This window comes from Natator depressus, chromosome 17 (genome assembly GCF_965152275.1).
Source record: "Natator depressus isolate rNatDep1 chromosome 17, rNatDep2.hap1, whole genome shotgun sequence".
In the NCBI taxonomy this organism is placed as follows: Eukaryota; Metazoa; Chordata; order Testudines; family Cheloniidae; genus Natator; species Natator depressus.
In genome coordinates, this window is record NC_134250.1 from 3,162,782 (window position 1) to 3,189,111 (window position 26,330).

The 26,330-nt window shown below is 46.3% G+C and overlaps 1 protein-coding gene across 7 annotated transcripts in view; it reads left to right on the forward strand.

The window, feature by feature from the left end:
- SPECC1 (sperm antigen with calponin homology and coiled-coil domains 1) overlaps positions 1-26,330 on the forward strand; it is a 168,650-nt gene that overhangs the window by 67,524 nt on the left and 74,796 nt on the right. The gene's annotated exons all lie outside the window — the stretch shown is intronic.

The window sequence follows — 26,330 nt, forward strand, 5'->3', positions numbered from 1 at the left end:
AAAGTGCCCTCTATTATTTTCAGTGCAATGGCAGGGCATATATTGCTTCTCTATGACCCCATGGTCTGAATGTCCTTCAAAGGATAGATGTGGAACTTACCAAGGTAGCTTCTTTGGCTGAGTGCTCCGTCCCCCCGCGTGGGACGATCTATGACTATCACTGTGACTATTCCTGTGAGCTCATAAGGTTTCAATTGAGCTACAATTTTCTATCCTTGTAATCAGCATTAATTACATTACATTGACGTGATCAGCAAGAGGTTTAGCCAAAGGTAATATGCAGAAATAAAAGTAGTTAAGTCTTGGGGACAGACATGTTCTGATGATGGAAAATGTGTCCTTGGGAAAACAAAGATTAATGTGGGCTGCAGGGTCCTGTGCTGAGTGTGACTTGTTCAGGTAAGTGCTATCTGTGACAACTGGGGTATATACTCCTCTCTTCTAGCAAAAAGAAAAGGAGTACTTGTGGCACCTTAGAGACTAACAAATTTATCTGAGCATAAGCTTTCGTGAGCTACAGCTCACTTCATTGGATGCATTCAGTGGAAAATACGGTGGGGAGATTTATATACACAGAGAACATGAAACGATGGGTGTTACCATACACACTGTAACCAGAGTGATCAGGTAAGGTGAGCTATTACCAGTTACTAGCTGAATGCTTAAGTGGCTTTGGTCTCTGTATTTTGAATTGAATTTGCCCAGATGCTAGGAAAAAGTGCTGGAGAACAGGCTGAGTAAATATATCCTTGTCTTCTGATCTTGCTGAGCTCCCAAGCGTTGGACCTAAGTGTTAAAGATCATGGGTGAAATCCCACTGAAGTCCATTGGAGTTACTCACTATGGGCATGGCTACACTGGAAACTTCCAAAGTGCAAGTGTGGTCGTGTGCGAGCGCTGGGAGACAGCTCTCCCAGCGCTCCTGGTAATCCACTTCCACGAGGGGATTAGCTCAGAGCGCAGGGAGCACGGCTCCCAGCACTCAGAGCCTGTCCACACTAGCGCTTTAAAGCGCTCAGACTTGCTGCGCCCCGGGGGATGATTTTTCACACCCCTCAGCCAGCAAGTTAGAGAGCTATAAAATGTCAGTGTAGACAAGCCCAAAATGGGAACTGTAGTTCTTTGAGAGAGTTGCCTGTGCCTGTTCACCCTCCCACTTCTGTCTCAGCTTTCTTACAGGATTCTTGAGTTTAGCAGAATAAACTGAGGTGGTGGGGCTATGTGGTCTTTTTACAACCTTGGCTCTAAATGTTTGGTGCCAAGAGGTGTTTTTTGTAACCCCACAGGCTCTGCTTTCCAGAAGCATTCTGATACTCAGCACCAGTAGGAGTGCATTTCACAAGTATGACTAGACAGAGAAGAACCATGGTTACCCTGGTAAGTAACCAGGGTAACAGGGCATTTCCTGTACCCTCCCAACCATCGGTGTTTGAATACACTGGCTCCTTCCCCTGGTGAGTGAGGACAGCTCCCCTGCACTGCAGTACAGAATGCTTCCCCTGAGCTGGGCCAGCAAGCTGCCTTAATAGTAATAGCTGAGCAAAGAAGCTTGCCGGGAGAATCCCATGCTGGATTTTCCAGCCCCTAAAGGGTTTGGGCACTTTGGCGGTGTAACATTTACATTGAAGGTGTAGTAATTCTTTACAATGCCACGTAATTAAGCCTGATGCAATCGCTTCTTTAGGAGCTGGTCCTCCAGGGGTGTGGATAATGATCTGTTGGCAATGGGCTGGATCGCTACAGGACAAGGAAGGAAAGGACGTTTTAAAAATAAGTCCCAGTAATTGTTTTCACAGGCAAGAGAGCAAATGCAAGTGTCTCTTGCTGTAAAGTGGGTGCTTGGGCCCAGTGCTCACGTGGGACAGCACCGGCTCAGTGGGATGCTTTACTAATCCAAATTAATTGAGGCACAAAACAGCCTGCAAATGTAATGGGATTGGGAAGACCCTGTGCACAACCAGTTCCTGTAGTGAATGGGGTTCATCCCTCTATGGCGACTGGGTTGGGTATTAGCTCAGCAGCACCACTTTGCAGGGAGCGTTATGTCCCTTACATTTGTCTGTCCATAGCAAGAATAAAACAGCTTCTAAATGCATTGTGTGAAGCCAGACTGCTTCCTTTCCTGATTTGGGGTGAATCATGTGAGACTTTCTCCCTAGTGAAGAGAGGTTTTCAAATCTGCTCCACCATCCAGAATTCTGGTCTAAAACAGTCCAGGGATCACTTGCTGCTAGTGATAATGCTGTTATTAGATCATCACTCTGAACAGTTACCGGGCAGTGTCCCCTCCTCCTTTTCCCCTTGCCTCAGGTGGAATAAATGCTGCAGAAGTTTGGGTGTATAGATTTTAACATGTTTAAACAAAGGTAGCTGAAAGTTTAAAGTTGAAGTTTTAGCTCAGCCTGGCATAGTGTGGGGCAAGCTCTGCACAAAGAGCCCATTCACAGCCCCACCAAGGCAGCAGACATCAGACCAGAAGTACCTCCTGGTTTGTATGTTGGCCTCCCACAAACAGCTGTGACCATGCACCTCACTGCTGACCTGACTCTCTGTCTGTTGTTCCTCTCCTGGACGAGGGGCACAGTTCTGCCAATGCACGTCCAGCCCATAGGCGTCTCCTGAGTGCAAGCTGACAATTCTGAGACTTAAGATGGGAAGGGAAATACTCACTAGGAATGTGTGAGACTCAGAGTGCTTATCTCCCACAGGCTGCGAAACACTGCTTTTATGTCACATCACTGAGACTGAGGAAGAGACAGCATGATAGAAGCAGATATCCTCTCACCCTCTGCAGCTCTCACCTCCTCTACACAGGGCTTCTTTGAGGCTCTTTGACTGGGGAAAATCTTTGGTCTTTTAATTATTAACTGTTTGGTTTTTTTTTTTTAAACCAAGCAGTTGAAGTTCTTCCTCCTTTGAAGTGGGCAACCCTTTATAGGTAACATTCTTATTGCACTGTGGAGCATTCTTTCTATTTTCCTTCTGCCCTCTTCCCTGCCATACCCTTATCTGGACAGCAGTGCTCCTCACCTATGCAAGGGGTTGAACTTGTGTGTAATTTTTGTGCTCTCAATCCAGTTCCCAGTGGACTGGTGTGCAAGCCACAAAACCCACCTTCACAATATATACTAATTGGCCCCCTTGTTGGCATCTTCAGCAGAGAGGTAAAGGTATGGATGGTCACGGAGTCTGAACTCCCTTTTCCACCTCTAGAGATGGTCCCTTTAGCCAGTATAGAGGCATATTAGAGGTGTACTGTGGATGAAGTATATGCTACTGCTGTCCATGTTCTGGTCATCAAGGGATTTCAATATGCAGGGCTGTCAACTGTGTTAATTTAGTGCTTATGACAGGTTTCAGAGTAACAGCCGTGTTAATCTGTATTCGCAAAAAGAAAAGGAGTACTTGTGGCACCTTAGAGACTAACCAATTTATTTGAGCATAAGCTTTCGTGAGCTACAGCTCACTTCATCGATGCAATCTGATGAAGTGAGCTGTAGTTCACAAAAGTTTATGCTCAAATAAATTGGTTAGTCTCTAAGGTGCCACAAGTACTCCTTTTCTTTTAGTGCTTATGTTTCATCAGCACTAAATTAACACAGTACTTACAGAACAGAAAAAAGAGTAGTCCCTTTCTATATTACACAGCATTTGGGTTCTTAATGGCCGTTAGGGCTTTTTCAGGGACATGCACCATCTGTGGAGATTTCAGAGTCTCTGTGTATTGTTCCTGTCAAGAGGTGGATAAATCCCCACATTCCAATCCTATAAACTAGCCTCTTCCAATGAGCCATGCTGAGAATGGGCCATCTTTTCTCTTTTCCAGGCATTGGTTTCACAAACTTCCAGTGGATGTTTGGCTTGTCTCCTAGTTGCTAACTTTAACCATAAACTAACACTAGGCTTGGCAGGATTTCTTTTTTTTTTCTTATTGTTTCAATTGATAATATTGATGTTTATTTTCAAGCATTTTTTTCTATTTTTATCTATTTAATGTTTCACAGTTGTGCAAAATTATTGGGGGTGGAGGGTCAATATAACATGTCAAAATATACAAAGTAAATAGCCTCAAATCAAATTCTAAGTTCCAGCATTTTTCATTCTTTGCTGGTCTGTAAATGCAGCTTATTGATGAATTTATTTATTTTTTGTCTGTCTGTGGTGAAATCACCAGTTACTGACATTTACTGATAAAAATTTAATTTTTCTAAGCCAAACTACCTCCCGGTTTTGCTCCACAAAGGCTCCTTCACAGGCTGAGACCCTCCTTTCCCTTCCCCCAGGGCTGGATAAACTGCATATCCTCATGGGCAACTGTTTGCTGATAGGTTATGGAGCTTTAGCAGGCTGGCTGGAAACCATAATAAAACCTGGATTATTACATGGCTACCACCTGTGATGAAACTCTCAGTTCTTTCATTAAAAACCATCCCTGCAGTATTACAACTCTTAATTTCAGCAAATGGGTGGGTGTGGAGGGTTGGTTCCCCATGCTGCATGCTATGTAATTTAGCAATTAGAATAACAAGTAGTGTAAAAACAATTGGACCTAAAAATCAGTGCCTTGGGAAAGTGTCCTGTGTTGCTGGGCAGGGACCTGTGTCTTGAGTTCTCAGTTTTGATCTCTTGATCTGGGCTGGCAGAGGTGGGAAATCAGTGGGGACAGGATGTACTCCTTACTCAAGGCTGCGTTCCCCAGTCCAGATATTGCCATCAGTGCCACCCAGCTGCTCCTCCACCGTGACAGAGGGACCACTGGGCCAAATCTTAGTGGCATGCTGACCCCATGCACCAGGTTGCAATGCCCCTCGGTTGGGTGGCCCTCTCAAATGGGGGGCCTGAGGCAAATGGCCTCTTTTTTGCCTCCTCCTCTTCATGGGCGTCCCTCAGCCCAGTAACTGCAGACATAGACAGGTGTGGGACCAGAACAAATGACTTAGTCATATGTCATGCATTTCCACATCTATGAAACTGTGCATTTCTGTAAGAGATTGCACATTTACCCCCGTGCGAACTTGTTATTTCCTGCCTCAATCTCTGTATTTCGTGACATAAAATTCTCCAGTTGGAACAAATTGAGAATTTTCCTGTGTTTTCCCCAGGCTGTAAATTTTGCTCCTTAGCTTGGCAGTGGGAAACATGGAAAATGCCAAGTGAAACCATGAAGTACTTCACAAATGTGACCAGAGCGTGATGATTCTCTGGCATCACGAACTTTCACACTGATCTAGCTGGGGGCTGTGTATCCTGTTTTGTGAAACCTTAATGTAATGTTCTTGTGACTATAGGGTGTATGACACATCTCCTCAAAAGTGGGGAAAAATGTGGCTTTCTCCCTTCACAGGCAATAGGTCAATGGGGAAAGACAGGCAGGACTCAGTTTATCCCATATGATCCTTTTTTGACACTTGTAACTTCTGTAAAGTATTTTCCAGTGTTACAGGTAACAGAATATGACTGTGTCTATGGGCACACTATGGGCAGGCAGCATTCCATTCAATTGGCTAGAGTCTGCACTGAGGAGACTGTGATACTACCACTTCCTTTTTCCCATAAGCAGCTGAGGAGGAATGAATTGGTCCCAACAGTCTCCAGGAAGGTGCTTCTGGCATTCGGTCTTTCCAGTTAGAACTGCATTTTAATCTCACACTCTGTTCATGGAGGAGGAGGGATAGCTCAGTGGTTTGAGCATTGGCCTGCTAAACCCAGGGTTGTGAGTTCAATCATTGAGGGGTCCATTTAGGGATCTGGGGCAAAAATTGGATATTGGTCCTGCTTTGAGCACGGGGTTGGACTAGATGACCTCTTGAGGTCCCTTCCAACCCTATGATTCTTGGCAGCCTACTGGCATGATCCTGTGAAGTTTGGCTGGTCTGAAGGGGTTATGGTATGTTTGACCCCCTTTTCTTTTTGGATTGCTGTTGTTCCTTCCCACACTGTCACAGATGGGAAGTGTTTGTTAACTAATAGTTGTCAGTAGCTGAAGGAATCCTTTATCCATCTGATGCCAGGTCAGATGTCTACTAGAGCTCCCGTTTGACAGCCATAGGTAAACTGGAATTAGATTGGTGGCCTACCCATTGCGCCATAAGGACCATCAGTAACTGAATTCACACAGTCTGTATGGATTTGGTTTCAGTATCTTTATTTGCAGTGCTCCTTGTGACCCCCAATGCAGGTGTTCTGTTTACTGTTCGTCTGTATAATTATATTTTCCAGAAACATGATGATAGCTGTTCTGTCAGCATTATTAAAGCTGGTGCTGTTGAGTATTTTATTAACCTCTGCCCTGCATTAATGAGGGTTCAAATGAGTAGGTTGTGTTTTCAGCAGGGAGGATCATCTACTGGGCAAAGAGCTACAACCCATGAAGATCCTGCCCTGGGTTCTAATCCTATCTAACAGACAGTTGACTTAAAACAAGTCCTTGTCCAGTCTCACCAGCTGAGAAACTAAGTAGAAACAGCACCTCACTTAAAATCAGATGCTTTCTTTGAGCAGTCTTCCTGGGGCAAATCTTAAAAAGAGCCCTCATTTGGCTCCCCAAAGCTGAGGCGAGCCTTTCTCTGAAAGATGGGAGGCTCAGGACCAGCAGCACAAGCACTTTCCATGAGAAAACACACAGCAGAGATATGTCTCCTGCTGCACTACAAGCTGCAGGTCTGTATTTTAGCTTCTCTTGACTACTGTGCATTGTTGAGGTGGCTCATGTCACATCGGTCAGTTGGTAATCCCATTGCAGAGATTGTATTCATAACTGTGTGCAGTGCTTACTTTTCCTAAGGAGGCTTAACACCTCCAATAAAAGTCCTGTTACTAAATTTCGTCCATTACAAACCTCTATCCCAGTCGCATTCTTGCAGACTGACTACTGAAATATACGGTCATGCTGACCTTTAACTGTTCCACTGGACCCCTTGAACCCTCATCCCAAAGGACATTGCATTTTAGAAGGCCTGCGACCACCCTGGCTACAGCAGCAGCAACTAAATCATTCATACAGCTTCCTTGGATGTTGAATGCAGCTTTCTAACAGGCCACCCTAATCTTTCTTCCTTTCTTGTCTTGTGGTTCCGTCTTTCCTTTGTCTCTTTCAAATGGTTCTGTAAAAACTGAGAAAAGGGTCGATTCAAAATGGGTTTTGCTGAGGGTATAAAATGATTGTTTGATTTAAGCAAAATCTGTGTTTAAGTCTCAGGGTGAGACTAAAAAAAACCCTGAAATTAGGTTCAGATCAGAATTTGCAGTTCAAACCCACCTCTCTGAAGGGCCAAAACAGAATAGCAAATCCAAACAGCCAATCTTTGAGAGTGCTTAAATTCAGAAGCAAATTTCAATTCCCGCCCATGGCTGAGTGAGGAAAGTTTTGGTTCTGCTCATTCCCTCCATCACTGCCTCTTTTCCCCGGTTGCTGAGGGTAATGGGAATTGTTAGTGACTCTGTGGCTGGCTCCACGGTGCAGATGATGAGTCTGCAGAAAGCAGAGAGAGTGAGATCTCCGGGCCCATTTACAGGACTTTCTGTATTTCATTTTGACAGGCACGTAGGCAGGAAATGTTCTGGAACAAACAAATAAAACCAGCGAGTGGCCCAGTTCAGAGAAATGCCTGTCATTTTTGCCTGTTAATGCCATAGGTGCAAAAGAAAGGCTCGGACCTTATAAGGCTTACAGAAATAATTCTTTATCCAGCCAGGAATTACTCCAGACATGGAACTGGCAAAATAAGCTCCGGCAATAGGGTTCACTGTGAGTGATTTTTGTGTACCGAGATCACTGCACTGCTATAAATCGCACTAGACTAGGGTCAGTTAGGGTTGCCAACCCTCTCAGTTTCACCAGGAGGCTACTGGAATTGGGCTCTATCTACCAGGGGCTACTGTAGCCAAATGGGGAGATTTTAGGCGCTAAAAGTCTGGCAGCGCAGTGAGGCTAAGGCAGGCTCCCTGCCTGCCCTGGCCCTGCGTCACTCCCGGAAGCAGCTGGCATGTCCCTGCAGCCCCTGGGGGTGGGAGGCGCAGGGGTCTCCACGCACTGCCCCCACCCCGAGCACCAACTTTGCAGCATTGGGAACTGTGGCCAATGGGCACTGCGGGGGCAGAGTGCCTGCAGGCAGAGACAGTGTGTGGAGCCCCCGACTACACCCCCCACCCCCAGGGGCCACAAAGACGTGCTGGCCGTTTCCAGGAGTGGTGTGCGGAGGGGGCAGCATGCGGAGCCACCTGGCCCCGTTTACCTTGGGCGGCTCCCGTGCAGCGGGGCTAAGGCAGGCTCCGCCCCTGCAGCTCCTATTGGCCGCAGTTCATCGCCAATGGGAGTTGTGGAGTCACTGCACAGGCAGCACATGGAGACCGCGGGCTCCCCCAGGGGCCACAGAGACAAGCTGACTGCTTCCGGGAGCGGCGTGGGGCCAGAGCAGGCAGGGAGCCTCCCGAGGTAAGCGCCACTGGGCCAGAGCCCGCACCTCCTTCCCCAGCCCTGAGCCCCCTCCTGCACCCCAACCCCCTCCCAGAGGTTGCACCGTGCACCCTCTCCTGCACCCCAACCCCCTGCCCCAGGCTCAGCCTGGAGCCCCCTCCCACACGCCGAACCCCTCAGCCCCAGCCCAGAGCCCGCACCCCAAACCCCTGCCCCAGCCCGGTGAAAGTGAGTGAGGGTGGAGGAGAGCAAATGATGGAGAGCAAATATTGCTCGGGCATGTAGGAAAGATATCAGGAGGGCCAAATCGCACCTGGAGCTGCAGCTAGCAAGAGATGTCAAGAGTAACAAGAAGGGTTTCTTCAGGTATGTTGGCAACAAGAAGAAAGCCAAGGAAAGTGTGGGCCCCTTACTGAATGAGGGAGGCAACCTAGTGACAGAGGATGTGGAAAAAGCTAATGTACTCAATGCTTTTTTTGCCTCTGTTTTCACTAACAAGGTCAGCTCCCAGACTGCTGCGCTGGGCATCACAGAATGGGGAAGAGATGGCCAGCCCTCTGTGGAGATAGAGGTGGTTAGGGACTATTTAGAAAAGCTGGACGTGCACAAGTCCATGGGGCCGGACGAGTTACATCCGAGAGTGCTGAAGGAATTGGCGGCTGTGATTGCAGAGCCCTTGGCCATTATCTTTGAAAACTCGTGGCGAACGGGGGAAGTCCCGGATGACTGGAAAAAGGCTAATGTAGTGCCAATCTTTAAAAAAGGGAAGAAGGAGGATCCTGGGAACTACAGGCCAGTCAGCCTCACCTCAGTCCCTGGAAAAATCATGGAGCAGGTCCTCAAAGAATCAATCCTGAAGCACTTACATGAGAGGAAAGTGATCAGGAACAGTCAGCATGGATTCACCAAGGGAAGGTCATGCCTGACTAATCTAATCGCCTTTTATGATGAGATTACTGGTTCTGTGGATGAAGGGAAAGCAGTGGATGTATTGTTTCTTGACTTTAGCAAAGCTTTTGACACGGTCTCCCACAGTATTCTTGTCAGCAAGTTAAGGAAGTATGGGCTAGATGAATGCACTATAAGGTGGGTAGAAAGCTGGCTAGATTGTCGGGCTCAACGGGTAGTGATAAATGGCTCCATGTCTAGTTGGCAGCCGGTGTCAAGTGGAGTGCCCCAGGGGTCGGTCCTGGGGCCGGTTTTGTTCAATATCTTCATAAATGATCTGGAGGATGGTGTGGATTGCACTCTCAGCAAATTTGCAGATGATACTAAACTGGGAGGAGTGGTAGATACGCTGGAGGGGAGGGATAGGATACAGAAGGACCTAGACAAATTGGAGGATTGGGCCAAAAGAAATCTGATGAGGTTCAATAAGGATAAGTGCAGGGTCCTGCACTTAGGATGGAAGAATCCAATGCACCGCTACAGACTAGGGACCGAATGGCTAGGCAGCAGTTCTGCGGAAAAGGACCTAGGGGTGACAGTGGACGAGAAGCTGGATATGAGTCAACAGTGTGCCCTTGTTGCCAAGAAGGCCAATGGCATTTTGGGATGTATAAGTAGGGGCATAGCGAGCAGATCGAGGGACGTGATCGTTCCCCTCTATTCGACACTGGTGAGGCCTCATCTGGAGTACTGTGTCCAGTTTTGGGCCCCACACTACAAGAAGGATGTGGATAAATTGGAGAGAGTCCAGCGAAGGGCAACAAAAATGATTAGGGGTCTAGAGCACATGACTTATGAGGAGAGGCTGAGGGAGCTGGGATTGTTTAGTCTGCAGAAGAGAAGAATGAGGGGGGATTTGATAGCTGCTTTCAACTACCTGAAAGGGGGTTCCAAAGAGGATGGCTCTAGACTGTTCTCAATGGTAGCAGATGACAGAACGAGGAGTAATGGTCTCAAGTTGCAATGGGGGAGGTTTAGATTGGATATTAGGAAAAACTTTTTCACTAAGAGGGTGGTGAAACACTGGAATGCGTTACCTAGGGAGGTGGTAGAATCTCCTTCCTTAGAGGTTTTTAAGGTCAGGCTTGACAAAGCCCTGGCTGGGATGATTTAACTGGGAATTGGTCCTGCTTCGAGCAGGGGGTTGGACTAGATGACCTTCTGGGGTCTCTTCCAACCCTGATATTCTATGATTCTATGAGGGAGGGGGATGGAGTGAGTGGGGCGGGGCCTCAGAGAAGGGGAAGAGGTGGGGCCTCAGGAAAGGGGCGGGACAAAGGGCGGGGCAAGGGTGTTTGATTAGACAGCTGGCAACCCTAGTTAGGATAGTGCAACCTTGCGAAGGGTCTTAGCTATTCTTTGGGTGAATAACCAGCAGGTGTTAGAGCTTTGGGGCCTGTTTTATAGGACCGAGGCTGAACCTGCTGTGGTGAGACCCAGTGCCAGTAGCTTGATTCTCTCTATGCTGGTTTGATACTGCGAACAAAACTCTGTTAGGGCCTCGGCTGGCATCTCCAGGTGCATTTTCACTTGAGACCTAAACTCATGATGAAACTACCATTTGTGTTCTCCACATTCAGTTAATTTTGTTCTTCTCATCATGGGCCTGACCCATAGTCCTCTGAAGCTGAGGAAAGACTCCAGTTGACTTTAATGGGCTTTGTATCAGGCCCTCTATTATCCTAGTTTCCATCTGAATGAGACCCCACCTCTATTATAGTGGCACTGAGGTAGTTACTATGTGAATTTGGGCTTTTGTAACTCGGGGAGTAGCTTCAGTCCTTGTTACAGATTACATTGATGGAATCATTAGATGCTAGATGAGGACAGTCCTCCTTCACTTTCTTGGGTTTCCTCAGGCCATGTCTACACTAGAAACTTTACAGTGGCACAACTGTACCGATGCAGCCGCGCTGTTGTAAGATCTCCTGTGTAGAGAACTTTCCCATAGACATAATTAAACCACCTCAACAAGCGGCGGTAGCTATGTCGGGGGAGAGTGTCTCCTGCTGACATACAGCTGTCCACACTGGCACTTCTGTTTGTGTACCATATGTCGCTGGGGGGAAGAAGGGTTTACACCCCTGAGTGACATAAGTTATACCAACGAAACTGCTTGTGTAGACGTAGCGTCCCTGTGTCCTGACTTTGAAACGTTTGTGTGATTTCCATACAGGTGAAGGGTGGGGTGGTAGAAACAAAAATAACCATTGTTCGTGCTGATGGACTCGACAGGATTATAAGACTTCTCCAGTCTTTAAGTGATACCGTTAAACTGAGGAGGAATGCCTTCTTCCTCAGGAAGCATTGAACAGTGCATTCTTCTATGTTGGCTTCCTTGTTGTAATATTTGGACTAGCTGAAGATATCTCAACCATGAGGTCACCACTCCTTGCAGGGCTGCATTCCTTCCAGGGGAAGGTTTCTTCCTGGAGGCCGCCATTTGAAAGAATGTCCTACCTGATCAAACTTCTGCAGATATGAATTCGTAACAGTGCTATTTCTATGACTTAGCCTTTCAGTTGCCATAGGCATCAGCTATTCCTTCATCTCCATCACCTGTGGCCCCAAGAAGTCCTTGAAATCTCATCAGGGACCTTGTTTGTTCTCATGACCAAGAACTGGAAAATATCTCCAAACTTTTTGGAGACCAGGAGTCTCTGTGCTCCTAAATCGGGACTGGATCAAATCAAGGCAACTGCTGCTTCTTTCCCGTCCAGATTTCTGGTGGCTCTGTTATCGCAGGTCTAGAAATCTCTTGTCCAATAGCACCATTCTTTCTCTCGCTCTGATTTCTAACGTTTATCCTGCTGTCTCATTCTGTTCCAAAGTATTTGCAGTTGAGTTACTTTCATACTGCTGTATTTTATCGTTGTCTAAATCAGCATCTCAGTACAGGTATCACTGCTGCAGCCTGTAGAACCTGTGCCATGGGGAATGCAGGCATGCAAGCAAGCCATGTAATCAGACAAATAGCTGGAATTCCTCAAAGACTAGTGTTCGCGTCATAATTATTTATTTTTACTTTTTTTCCCTAATCCATCCCAGAAAGCAAAAATTTCCAAATAAGGAGGTGGGAGAGCTGCTCTGCAAACAAAGAGCCACAAAAATAATTCTAGCCTCTACCCGGGTGTGAAAAAGATTTTCAGACTGCTGGCTGACCTGCTGGCTTCTGTTTGGCTTCAGATAGTGGGGGAAATGCAATGGTCCATTTCAGAGAGTCTTGGACCCTCTTAGGAGCAGAGAAGGGTCATTAACTTTTGAGGCACTAGTTTAATATAGAAATACGGTGATGGTTCCTTCATGAAATGCAGAGAGTTGTCTTCTTTGTATTACATTAGTGCCTAGAAGCCCCAACCAAGATCAGGCACTGTAAACATACATACACAAAACTGATCCTATCCTGAAGAGCTCCTAAATTTCCTGTATGTTCTCAGTTGCATATAAAATTCTCCCTCACTTCCTATCCTAAACTATGTGTGTTAAACAGCTGCTGAATTCTGCACCAGAGGTAGCTGCATTACAGCGAAGATAAAATTATTTAGGGCAAGTCTACTCTTAGAATGCTGCATTGGCACAACTGTACTGATGCAGTCTTTAAGTGAAGATGCTCCTACACCAATGGTAGAGCTTCTCCTGTTGGCGTAGTTAATCTACCTCACGGAAAGGCGGTAGCTATGTTGACTGGAGAAGCTCTGTCTACTTTGGGGGAGGGAGGGGTGCTAGGTCAGTATAACTGTCGCTGAGGGTTATGAAAAATCCACACCCCTGAGGAACGCAGTTCTACCTATGTAGGTTTGTAGTGTAGTGTAGATCTGGCTCCAGATGAAAGGTGAAAATAAATGTTACCACTTTTGCACTTCACTTGATATTAAACTGGAATTCTAGAGAGGTGGGAATTAATCACTTAGGGTGAAATTCACAGCTACTCAGCAGAGGCCAGTATACCACCTATGTACTGTTTATGTCCTTTTTAAGCCCTTAAAGATTGTTAACTAATAGGACGGGCTATTAGTTGGGGAGGTTCCTTGCATTTCTAATGAAGCTCTAGTCTGGATTTGGTACAGCTGTGAGGAACTGTTCTTGCATAGTTACTGCTAGACTGGCTAGAGTAATTCTGTCATGACAGGGCCATCTACTTGGTTCCTTCTCTTACCTGGCTGGAATCCCAGTGATCTCTCCCAAAAGGATTAGCTGGTCTGTAAGGGTGTTGGCTGCATGACTAATCTTTTGCAAACAGACTCATTCAGAGGAACCCCCATGACTGGCCAAGCCTAGCTTTGCTGTGTGCACTGCTACACAAGGTCCAGGGGACAGGTGGCGGTTTTCTTTCTCTGGGACTTTCTGAGGGATAGAGAGAAAACACCATCCGCTCCTGAGTTACTGCAAAGTTCCCAACGACACAGAAAAATGCTGGCTTTTTCAGTCCATTTAGATCATTCATCCTCAGCCAGCGTACCTGCAGGAGCCAAGAACTGTATCAGGCTGTGACTGTTGTCGCAGTGGGGTTGTAGTTTCATTTATCTGCTCATTCCTGGGTCTTTGTGTAGTATGTCAGTGTCCCTGCCATGGCTGGCCGTTGTTTCCTGTTGACGGGTTCGTAAACTCTCTCTGGGGAGCAGAGGAGTCATATTTTTCCTATTGCACTTGCCTGAACAAAGCAATTTAACAGCAGGGCGGGAAGAGCGATGGGGAAGGGGCCCTTGCATGAAGGACACATCTGTGGAGCAGCATCAGTAGAAATGGTTTATTTTAAAAAAGCCCTCTCTGAAATTCTGTTAATTAAAGAAGTGCTTAATTACAGCATTCAAAAAGGGTAACGAATACACCAGCCCCAAGAGATTCTCCCTTGCTCTGGTGTCATCTTTAACTTTCCTCAGCGGAATAGGATGGTCTATTTGTCCTTCCTGTTCATTATTGTTCATGTACCAGTCTGGTACCTAGGACCATATCTCATCCTGCTGTGTGCTGCCTAGGGGTGAGCAAGGAATGGGACACAGTCAGTAGCTAAAACCAGACCCTTCTGCTTTGCTGGTGCAGGAGGATAAATGAGATAAAATTGACGTTGGATACTGGATTTGACTCCATGTAGTTGATTCAGGATATGCACAAATAAATGTGCTTTTCTCTGTGGGTGTCTGTCCCACGTTTCTCTCACTCACATTCTTCAATTCGGTGAGACTTCAGCATGACAAGTTATACAAGCGTTGCCAATGAAGTGTAAAAGAGTCAGACCCTTCAGATGTCCGTCCATCATAGTGTGTAGGCCTACACTGGTTCCAGATTCAATCCCTTGTGTTCCTTTGTCAGCGCACATCCATCCCTGTCCTGGGGTGGTGTGGGGTGAACACCCCATCACACCACACTAAAGGGGTTAAAATGGCTCAGCAGGGGCTAGTTGACAGGATGGGAGGCCACCTGGGTGAGGTATAGGCTGGATATACAGCTGGAATAGAACCTGAAGCCCAGCTGGGCAGGAAGAAGAGGGGCTTGTATGAAGCCAGGGAGAGGAGAGTAGAAAGAGAGCTGCAGGGAAAGAGAGTCAGCAGTTATTCTCAGGGTTGAGAGAAAGGAGTAATAAGAAGCCTAGGAAAAACAACAGCAAGAGTGAGACCTCATGGACTTCAGCTGCTGATTGTGGGGTCCCTATGCTGGACCCCAGTGTAGAGCGCAGGCCAGGGTTCCCCTATCAATCGCTGGGGGAGAGGCATGGACAGGCTGTGGATTTTGAAGACTGCCTGAGGTGGTTTGGTTAGAGAGACTTTGATACCCCTAAAGGGGGGAAACTATAGTGACCTGGTCAGAGGACCAAGACACAAAGAGGAAGTGCTGCAGCTCAAGTGGGAGGCTGCAGAGTGAGAGACTGGGGCAAGGGGGCTGAGGAGGCATCAAACCAGTGGTGAGCTAATCCCCAAATGAGCCACAACCAGGTGCCAGAACGGTGAGTGGAGTAGAACCCCGTGGCGTGCAATCTGCAGAGCACATGTAAATCTCAGCAATGCCCTTCCTTCCCAGCTTTAGGACTGGTATACACTAGAAAACTAGATCGAACCATCTACGTCGCTCAGGGGGTGAAAAATCCACACCCTAAGTCCCCGGGTAGACAGCACTAGGTCAATGGAAGAGTTCTTCCATTGATGTAGCTACCGCCTGTCAGGAAGGTGGGTTAACTGCGCCAATGGAAGAACCCCTTCTGTTGCTGTAGGTATTGTCTACAGTGAAGCACATCAGCGGTGCAGCTGCACAGGTGCAGCAGTGCCACTGTAGCGTTCCAAGTGTAGACAAGGCCTTTCAAGGTTAGTTTCTTTACTGGATCCTTCTGGCTCTTGTGGCCAGCTGGCTCATGTGTGACCTCAGTGGAAAGGGCTTGCCAATCTCCTTGCAGAAGAACAATGGAGGTTGTTTGTGAATGCAGCCTCCTTCTCTGACTCCTGATAAGCTCCCTCTCCCCAGAATCTCTGTGTTCTTTGTGGACTTTGTTAGGAAGCCAAGCAGAAGGACAATCTCTCTCTCTTTCCCACCCCTTTCCCCCTTCTTTTTTCAGTCTGGCATCCCATGATCTGTATGTTGTGCCTCACCACCTAGCGCTCAGGAGAATTGCAACCATCCGTTATTTAGACAGTGAACTCCTTAGGGTTCATCCTGCTTCTGTGTCTTGTGCAGGGCCAGACATGATGAATGAATGAATGAATGAATAAATAAATATTCCAGCACCATAGAAATAAGAAAAAAGCTGGCAAGAGCATAGAACACGTTCAACTCCCCTGAGTTGCTCAGACAACTAGACACTCTCACAGCTTGGCTTGGCATGGCCTGTAGCTGTGATGCCGGTGAAGGAGAGCTGAGGCTCCTATGGACAGCACCAGGATTCAGATAATGAAGGTACCTTGCAGAGAGGTGAAGTGACTTGTCCTAAGTTACATGTTGAGTTAATGGCAAAGGGTAAAATTTTCAAAAGTACTAAGTCCAATTCTCCAAAATGACTTGGGAGTGTAAGTCCCATGGACTTTCGGTAAGACTTTCAATAGGTGCCTCAGACACTTCTGAAAATGGGATTTTTAAGCATGTAAATCACTTGGGCTCATATTTTAAAGGTATTTAGGAATTGCTGTGCTCAGAATTGCACACCCGATTTACGAGTCTAAATCTAATTTTCAAAAGGGATTGAGGCACTTAGGAATCTACTCCCTAAATGCAGCAATGCCTAAATAGCTTTAAAAATCTGGACTATAAGCTCTTGATACTTTTACCCTGAGCTGTTAATAGAACCCCTCGGACCTGACTCCTACGTTCCCTCCCAGCATTGAACCAGCGTGGTTGTAGTAAGTACCTTGAGATGGCTCCATGTTGGTAAAACCACCTCTTTTTAATGTGTTTGTCATTGAATTCACAGACTGATGACATCAGGAAATCGCTTGTCTGTGAGCGGTATAAATTCAGGGCTTGTCTTCACGTACAGTCCTACAGCGGTGCAGCTTGACTGCTGTGGCACTTTAGTGAAGACGCTGCTGCACCTACTGGAGAGCTTCTCCTGTCAGTGAAGTTAATCCACCTCCCCAAAAGGTGGTAACTATGTTGATAGGAGAAGCTCTCCTGTTGATTTATTTAGCATTGTCTACACAGGGGGTTATTTCGGTATAACTATGTTGCTCAGGGGGTGTGGATTTTTCACACCCCTGTGCGACATAGTTATATTGGTATAGGTCTGTAGTGTGGACCTGGCCTCTGTGTTGGTTCCTTAATTGGGAGTCAAGAGAAGGTGGAGTTGGGGCCCAATATGAGCATGTAATCTTCACTGAGCTCCAGCACTGGCATCTTTGTGAACACAGAGCATGCTAACTGCTGTTGCCTATAGCTTACCACTCCCAAAAGCCTTAACCAGAACAGCAAAGGTACTATAATAATTCTTTGCACTCAGATGGCATCTTTTATCCATGTATCTCAATGTGCTTTTCAAGCATTAATGTACTACACTTCACAGCCTTATAGATGAGGAAACTGAAGCTGAGATGGGTGAAATGACTTGCCCAACTTCACACAGGAAACAAATGGCAGAAATAGAGAGAGAATCCAGTAGTCCTGCCTCCCAGACCCTTTCCCCTACCCCTAAAGACTACCTCCCACTATCTGTTCCCACTTAAACATAATGCAATGTATTTCTGTACAGCATCCTCCATATACCGTGTCATAAAACTCTTCCTGGTCAAAGAGTTAAGGGAAGGTTTGAAATTGGGGTCAAAAGAGGGGGTGTGACTCTGAAGCGAAATTGGAGCCATGCCGCTGTGTTAATTATGTTTGATTTATCCACTCTATTTTTCCTTGTGTTTGGATGCGTGACAAAATTGTGTCCTGCACAAACATGAACTTCCCTGGGGGGGTGTCTGTGGGAGAGTGAAGTGGAAAGTTGTGCTGAGCTAGCCAGATGAACGCAGAAGCTTGAAGCCACCTCATTAGTGACAAGGCCACCGCTTGTTCTGAAAGATACACTTTTTGGCCAGTCAGATCTCCATGGAGACCATGGCTGAGTGACCTTCCTGTCCCGACAGCCGCTCCCTTGCACCACGTCACATGGCTGCCTGGTGTATGGACTGGGAGAATGGCAGGATGTGTGGGAAGGAGCCCTGAGGCATGGCATGTAACCCAGCCCAGAACTGCTGTGGTCACAGCCTATGCAGGAACATGTCTGCTTGTTTGTATTTTCCAAAATTAAACTCCAGTCCTGGCAACTCTTCATGTCCCAGTTAGGAAGCAAGTGAAAAAGCAGCAAGCTCCCTCTCATGGCTTCCATGGAAGGCTCTAGACCTGCCAGCTCCAGGGTTCCCCTCCTTTTCTTACTCACTGTTTGGTGACTGACTGGGTGTCCTCAGGGGAGCCACAAATAGGTCAGATGAGTGATATCACTGAGCAGTGGTCCCTGGCATTAGCCTCAGGAGTATGAGGGAGCGATTGGAAAAAGGGCAAATTTCCCAGACATTAAGACAAAACAGTGCAAAGGTGCAGGGGCAAATCACCCTGTCCTTGGCCCAATCTAGGAAAACCGTTTTAAGGCAGAACTTGGGCCCCAACCTGGACAATGAGGTTGTTTCCACAGTGGGCTCTGCAATCCAGTGACGACAGCAGCAGAAATGGGGTGCTGGATGCTCTCAGTTGGATCTTCAAAGTGAAGGAGGGGAAATGATACTTCTGGGAAGGGAGAAGGAAGGAGGAGCTTGCTGAGAGCCCAGGGCCTGATGTGGAATGTGAAAGTGGGGGGTCATTTAGAGAATCAGAACTCTGCCTGAACCTCGAGACTTCATGCATATCTCTCTGCGGTAATGCTGAGGTAATGTTTGCTACCTGCCCCATCCTGGCACAGTTAGCATTAACCATGTCTGATTGCCAGTTCTTGTGGGCTTCACTTCTAAGCCAGGCTCCTACACAAGGGGATAATTTTATGTAGTCTGTGTTCCAGCATGGGCCAGGGAGTGTTGTGGCTTTTCCATTCCATATTCCAGCCCCTTTCTGCTAGGAGCAGGTGCCTGTTTGGGAGTTCATATAATAGGTGTTGAGAGCTTAGCCCAAAAATAGTGGTGAAACGTAGTGAGGGTATGCTGGGAATTGCCGTCCTGAACAATCCTAAGGGAAAAACACTACAGGCCTGAAAAATGGGATTGAAATGGCTAAAGAAGATCATGATGGGCCAACCATTATCTCATGAAAGTCCCACTTCACTTCTGGCAAGAGCTGAAAGGTAGAGAATGTTGATTGGCAGAGTGCTGGGAGCTAGAGAACTGACCTTCATGCTGGGAGCCAGGAACTCCTGGTTTCTAATCCTGACTGACTCATTGTGTGACTTTGGGCAAGACACATCATCTCTCTGGGTCGCTAGCAATTAACCACTTTGAAGAGCTGAGCTGAGGGGCTTGTTAAAACACTTTGAAGAGGGAACCTATTATATAAATGCTAGGGGTTATTTTTGAGTAGATGAAAGCACTGGGAATAGACTCATAGACGCATAGATATTAAGGTCAGAAAGGACCATTATGATAATCTAGTCTGACCTCCTGCACAATGCAGGCCACAGAATCTCACCCACCCACTCCTGCAATAAACCTCTCACCTATGTTTGGGCTATTGAACTCCTCAAATCATGGTTTAAAGACTTCAAGGTGCAGAGAATCCTCCAGCAAGTGACCTGTGCCCCATGCTACAGAGGAAAGCGAAATACCCCTAGGGCCTCTTCCAATCTGCCCTGGAGGAAAATTCCTTCCCGACCCCAAATATGGCGATCAGCTGAACCCTGAGCATGTGGGCAAGATTCACCAGCCAGATACCCAGGAAAGAATTCTCTGTAGTAACTCAGATCCCATCCCATCACAGGCCATTGGGCCTATTTACCATGAATAGTTAAAGATCAATTAATTGCCAAAATCATGTTATCCCATCATACCATCTCCTCCATAAACTTATTGAGTTTAATCTGTAAGCCAGATAGGTCTTTTGCCCCCACTGCTTCCCTTGGAAGGCTATTCCAGAACTTCACTCCTCTGTTTGTTAGAAACCTTTGTCTAATTTCAAGTCTAAACTTCCCAAATAGCACTGCAGGCACTGAAAATCTTGGAGGGGGTTTCCCCTGCATGCTGTGGGGTACAAGGTGAGGTGAGGTCAGTTACATGTTTGGAAAAAAGTGGATATTTAGGAAGTACCTGCAGTTTGGAGAGGGTGCAGGGATGACCCCAGCCCATTGTAGGCTGGGTGGGCAGTGAGAGGGGTGACTGGGCAGATGTGCACAGAGAGAAACCCTGGCAGACCGGGCAAGGCAGAGAGATGGTGACCAAGTGGCTAAGGAGCAAGGAGGGCAACCTTGGCTAAGCATGCAGGGTAGTTAGAGGGTGATGCTGGGCAGATGGGGTGCAAAGGTGGGCAATACTAGTGGGCTAGACACAGTGATCTTAGGTGCCAGGAGGGTAATCTCAGACCAGCAAGACTGGCAGGAGGGCGATACTTGACAATCCTCATTAATGGCTCTTCTAAAAAAAAATAAAAAATCTGTTCCTGGAGATTGCTTTCTGTACTGTTCTGAAATGAGCAGCTCATTATCTTTCTCCTGCTTCTCTGAATAGAACAGGAGAAGCCCCTGGGAGCTGCAGTCCCTTAGAAGTCCACCACTCAAAACAGCAGCATTAATCCACGTTAGGTGGGATTCTGGGGTCTGGGGAATAAGAGAGAACTAGAGCTGTTCTTCTGGATTCTTCAGCGTGATGTTTAAAGCACTTGGGGTGCTCAGCTAATCAGGTCACCAGCCTGGCTGAACATTCCTAGCCCATCACTCTGCATGGAGGGCTGTGGGACTGACTATTCCATTTGTAACCATTGGACTGCTCCATCTGAAGGTCACCCTGAGGGGGAGAAATTAGTCGCAATGAGATAAACTTTATTTTAGTGCTCCACACTTCGGTGCTTTGTAATCAACACATGATGCTCTTGAGCACCCCTTTGGGTTATGTTCCAGGGTGTCTCCTTTGTGACAGAAACCCTTGGTTTTGTAGTATTATGAACTGTTTCTGAGATGCTTTATAATGGAGAGCATTGGGCACATTTGTAACAGCAGGAACAGGCAGTCAGGATTGTAATGGTGTTTGAGAGATGGCCATTGCGTTATGATTTATTAGAGAACAAGTCAGTAGCCCATGGAGCCTTACAACCCCATGGGACAGGTTGAGTAAAATTCAAAGTCCGTGCCACTTGGCACAGCGATGAAGTGCTGGTTGCATTTGTTAGGTGTCCTTCGTTTTGATATCTGCTTGTCTCTTTTCCATTACTCATGTTCAAGTCTAGTCGTCATCTGGTAGGAATGAAAGGCAGGCTGGCCCAGCTAGCAGAGCTGCCATGTTGTTCCTGAGATGTTAGAGATGTTTCCTCGCACCATGAAATTGCATCAGTGTGTGACAGCATTGCTTCATCCCATTGTGACACAAGGTCACCATGTATTGACCTGATGACAAGGTCACATCACTGACTTTGAGTGGTCCAAACCAGTGCAGGCTCTAAATTATCTGGGAGCCAGGCTTGTAGGACACTGGCCAGACCCATGGATATCAGACAGACTTACAACTTCAGCTACTGGATGGCTAAGAAATTATCCTTCTGAGCTTCGTCTTGAATACTAATGCAAAGTCCACCTGCTGGTATCGCAACAGTGATGATGCCTGAAGAGGTGGTGAGGAATCTTTCTGCCAGCAAGCAGTCTTGCCTTTTCCATTTCTATTTCCCTGTGGCTCACATGTCCTGAGACAGAGAGATGACTGTGCTGCCTTGGTCAGATTTGCACAAAGTCCACAAAGAGTGGATTGCTTGATATCTGCTTTACACTGAAAGAATCTGAACAGCCGGCTCTGCCCAAGTCTCTCTGTTTGGTTAGAAAGTGACTGTGGGATCTCCCATGTTCAGTAGCAGTCCAGGAGAGTACATTACATGAGCTGTGCCCAGCACATCTGTTTTCATGTGTAATGCATATTTTACCTCTGAAAGCTGTGGTATGATTTATAGTTTGCTTGGCTGTATGTGGTATGCACACAGCAGGCATGCATCTACTTGGTGCATAGGGTATGTCTATACTATCCCATTGAGTGTGCAAGACTCAGCTAAGGTTCAGACAAGGCCTTTTGCTCACTATGGGCAGCTGCATCCCCCAGGTGTTAGCTGAAGGGCGTCTCTACCCCTCTGAGCCACAAAGAGCTGTACTGAGCTTTCCGCAGCTGGAAGTGACACTTATTACATGTCACAGACCATTTGATTTCCCCCACATTCCAGTCTTGGGTGTTAGTGCATGGAAACCAAGGGCCTTGTTCTTCTCCTGCGCTTGAAGGGCATGCAGTTCAGAAATGCCTGCTCTTGGCAAGTAGGAGCCCTTGAGTTAAATAATGGGGACCTCCCATGGTTTAAGCGATGGGCCTGTGCTCCCGTAATGTGATGTGTAAAATGAGTTTTAAGATCCAGCATTCCACCGGTGGCCCTTTGAATTGGAAAGGAAAAAACATAGTCTCTGCTTGCATTCTGCTTTCCACTGGGGAGCTGAGAGCCGCTATGGCATGCTGGCTTCGCCAGCTGTAGATGACTAAATGTAGCCTGGCTGTGTGGGCTGCCTGCAGTCCAGCCAGAATATTCCTGCTATCTCTTCCCATAAACACTGCAGCCTTTGTCTTCTGCCTTATCCTGCCTTTAACATTACACAGAGCTGTTACTGTGCTCTCTCTGGAGCAAAGTCCCCTCTCTGTTTTAGGGGGTCTTTTCTTCAACCCTCTCATTGTCCCTCCATGTTTATTGTGCTGGCTGTAGGACATTTATTTCGGAGAAAGGAGGAGATGCCCCCATTTGTGGGGGTTTTATAAATGTATTGCATTCTTCAAAGAGCTGCTGAGCAAACAGTGTGTGGTCGACATTAAACTCTCCGGTGCCATGCAGGTCTAAAATGCAAGAGCCACGCTGGGGCTTTCTCAGTGTGTGGAAAATTGTGTTGAGAGAATTTGGAATTTGCCTGCTATGTAATGCAGCAGCCATGCAATCCTGCAACATGACTGCTTCAGATCCAAGCACTGAGTTTTAGGGTCTGCTCTCCCTTTAGTGTTATCTGCCCTTAGAATTATAAGAGCTTTGTTTGTGTCATTGAAGAAAGGCTTCCAAATCCTGCAAAATGTAATTGATTCTAGCACTCACTCAGGGACGCATCCTGGAGCCCCCCTCTGCTGCAAGCACCTGGCTCACTGTGACCCTGTTGTGTGGCTGCATTCAACGTTTTCCTCCTACATCTCTTAAATTATATCAAAACCATAAGACCCATGTCCTCGGTGGAATAGCACTTTTCTGTAGTGGAGTATGTGTCAGACAAGGCCAGGTGGCTTGAGGAGTCAGGAATTCCATGAATTCTAATCCCAGTTCTGCTACTGACTTTGTTTTTCTCCTTAGGCAAGTCACTTAACCTCTTTGTCTCAGTTTTTTTTACCTATAAAATAGGAGTAATAGTTCCCTTGTGTCATGCCACCTGTGCCAGCCTTAAACCACTTCTTCTCCTTTCATCATACCCTTGATAACCCTTCCATGGCTTTGAGCACCCATGATGCTTCTCTCCAGCACCCGCAGATTCTGTGTTCCGAAGTCTAGTTAAGACTGAGAGCTGTGACTAACAGCCCATTAGGAGGACTGTTGTATTAAGTTAGATGGAATAAATGGGCCAAAGGTGTTAACATAATCCAGTCACTATTCAACATTAAACAGTGTTAAACAAGGTTCAGGGCATGATATAAAGATCTCAGCATTCAATGTTATGTCAAACACACCATTAAAAATCATTTTAACCTTTTATTAAAGATAAAGAAAAGAAGGAAAAACAGTTAAAACACTTTGAAATGTAAAGTATTAAGTAGGGCTTTCGTTCTGACAACATCCCTTGTTCCCTTTCCCTTTAGCTGGAGAGTTTTAGAAGGAAAAATTCCTGCGTTTGACAGTCTCTTAGATGGTATTAAAGATGGTAATAACTGTCCTTTGGGGAAAAGAGAAGAAGATGGTTGAGTAGGGTTGTGTCAGAAAAGAGACCCGGCAGTGTCCGGTCAGATGTACTGACCGGACAACAAAAGCCAAGTTACCAAGAGGTGGCGGGAGGCGTTGGGTCATTAGCTCGTGCCAGCCCCTGCTCAGCTGGGGCCGCCTCCTTGTTAGGCTGCAGCAGCTCCTGTCCCAGACCCAGAGCAGAGGGAGCCCAGTGCAAGGTGGTGGTGAGGTGGAGACAATCCCGGGAGCAATGGGAAAGGGTGGGGCTTGGAAGAGGAGTGAGCGATAGGGGCAGGGCCTCGGGGGAAGAGGCAGAGAAGGTGCAGGGCCTCGAGGGAAGAGGTGGGGCAGGGGGCAGGGCCTTAGGGGTCTGGTTACCAGCAATTAGAAAGGTGGCAACCCTGTGGTTGAGATGAGCTGGAGCTGCCACTGCTCCTGTTGATGTTTCTGTTAAAGCTTGATCCTGTTTCATCTTAGTTTGGTGTTTGGGGTTCAGCTGGAGTCAGTAGGGATGGCAGTGTTATTTGGGTTCATTTGTTTCTGGCCTGTTCTGGTCAGTACACTCTTAGGATTAAGGTGCTGAAGGCCTGGGGTCCCAGGATCAGTGGGAGTGGCAGCCATGAGGTGAAGCTTGTTCCAGTAACATCTGTTCTTTTTGTCTGTTCTTCTTTTTGTTCTTTCATCCTTTCCGCTCAAAATCTTTCTTTTAAGGACCAGAAAAAGAAGTGATGGGTGAAATAACCCATCCCCTCATTATTTTGTCCACGAATTAGGCCTAATATCTGACATACCAGTTTTGGCTCATTAGCTTCCTGCTCCATATCTTTTAACCAGCATAATTTAAACACAGTCCTTGAATTATATTAACTTGGCCTTTTTGTTTAGACTAACTCAGTTATTCTGTCTCCCTTTCGTACCTTTTCCCATCAACATTTGTCTTTTTAGCTCATGGTAACATCTTACGAACTTTTATACAGCTTTTACGGTGGAACTCACAATTCAGGTAAATTTGTAGGCCCAATTGTCATAACAGACCCTGGGTTGCTTCCATACCCAGAGCTCCCTTTTCTAACCTAAGTACAGAGATCTGGTCTCAGTAACTTCACCACTTCCAGAATTTTTGTGGAATTTCACCAATTCCATTTTAAATATTGTGAATTTGTAAGCAGGTAAAACTTTGTCATTAGAATGGAAATGAAGATTTCAGCATCAACTTCCCTTTTGTCTCCTTGTCACCCATCCCATTGGCTGGTAGGGCTTTTAAAATGCTAAACAGTTCTAAGTGAATTCCCCATATTGTTTTCTGTGTTTCTGAGAACCTGCAGAAACAGAATTTTCTGTGTTTGTGTTTAGGTTTCCAGTGGTGAGAATTTCTCTGCTCCAGAGGTCCTATTTAACTAACTCTACATGAGAATTTAAACCTTTTTTCAGTGCACATTGGCTAGATCTCAGGTCAGGATGTTATTCAACAAGCACAAGACAACAGTAGCTATGCAAGAGTATAATTGGAATAATGTGGTTTTAAGAGCTGTTACCTCATGAAGCACCACCAAAGATGGGGAAAACTTAAATCTATTATTGGAAAGCTGGGATTGCCAGCTTTCCAGTGGAGGTATGCAATTAATTTCTATCATAAGTGATTCACAAGAAAATACCTTGAAATAATTGCTCATTCACACCAGGAAAAAATACAAGCCATCTACCAAACAGGTCAGGATGCTATCAGCATCATAAGCGCCCTGTGCCATATGCCTTTTTTATGAGTTCTGAGTGGACCATTGCTGCATTAAAGATGCTGAGAGTCAGTGCTAATCAGATGGGCTCAAGGCCCAAGAGTAACATAAGTTCTACCTTGCAAACAGATTCTCATTTATTTCTTCCAATAGAAACCTATCCATGGCCCATTAGCCATCTCTATCTGCTCGTCTTTGGTTAATTTTCCTTCTCATTAAAACTGTTCCTTATAAATTGATTAAAATGTAAATACATCAATTTCATGTGTGCTGGTAATACCTGGTTTTACAACCAAAGTCAGAAACGTGTCCAAGGTTAGTGGGCTTTTCTTCTAGAAACTGCCCATCAGTTTTTAATTAAGCATTTCAATACAGTTAACATGATCTAATTAAAATAGTTAAGGACGCCATTGCTTTTTGTCAGTCAATTAACATTGTGGAATTTGGCATTACGCTTTAAAAATATATTGAAGCAGCTACAGATTTTGCTGCCTAGTGGGAGGGAGTTGGGCAGATAGCTCCTTTCCTGAGGAGGAGGGAATATGAAATTAATACAAGTGTTCATGATGAAGAAATCCATGCCCTCAGCCATGACCAAAGCTATTCAGACATCCAGGTGTTTTCCTATGGCAGCTGTAGGCCATAACTTTGTTGTCACATGACTTGTTTCACATAGGAAATTACTGAATGTGTCTCATCTCTTCTCT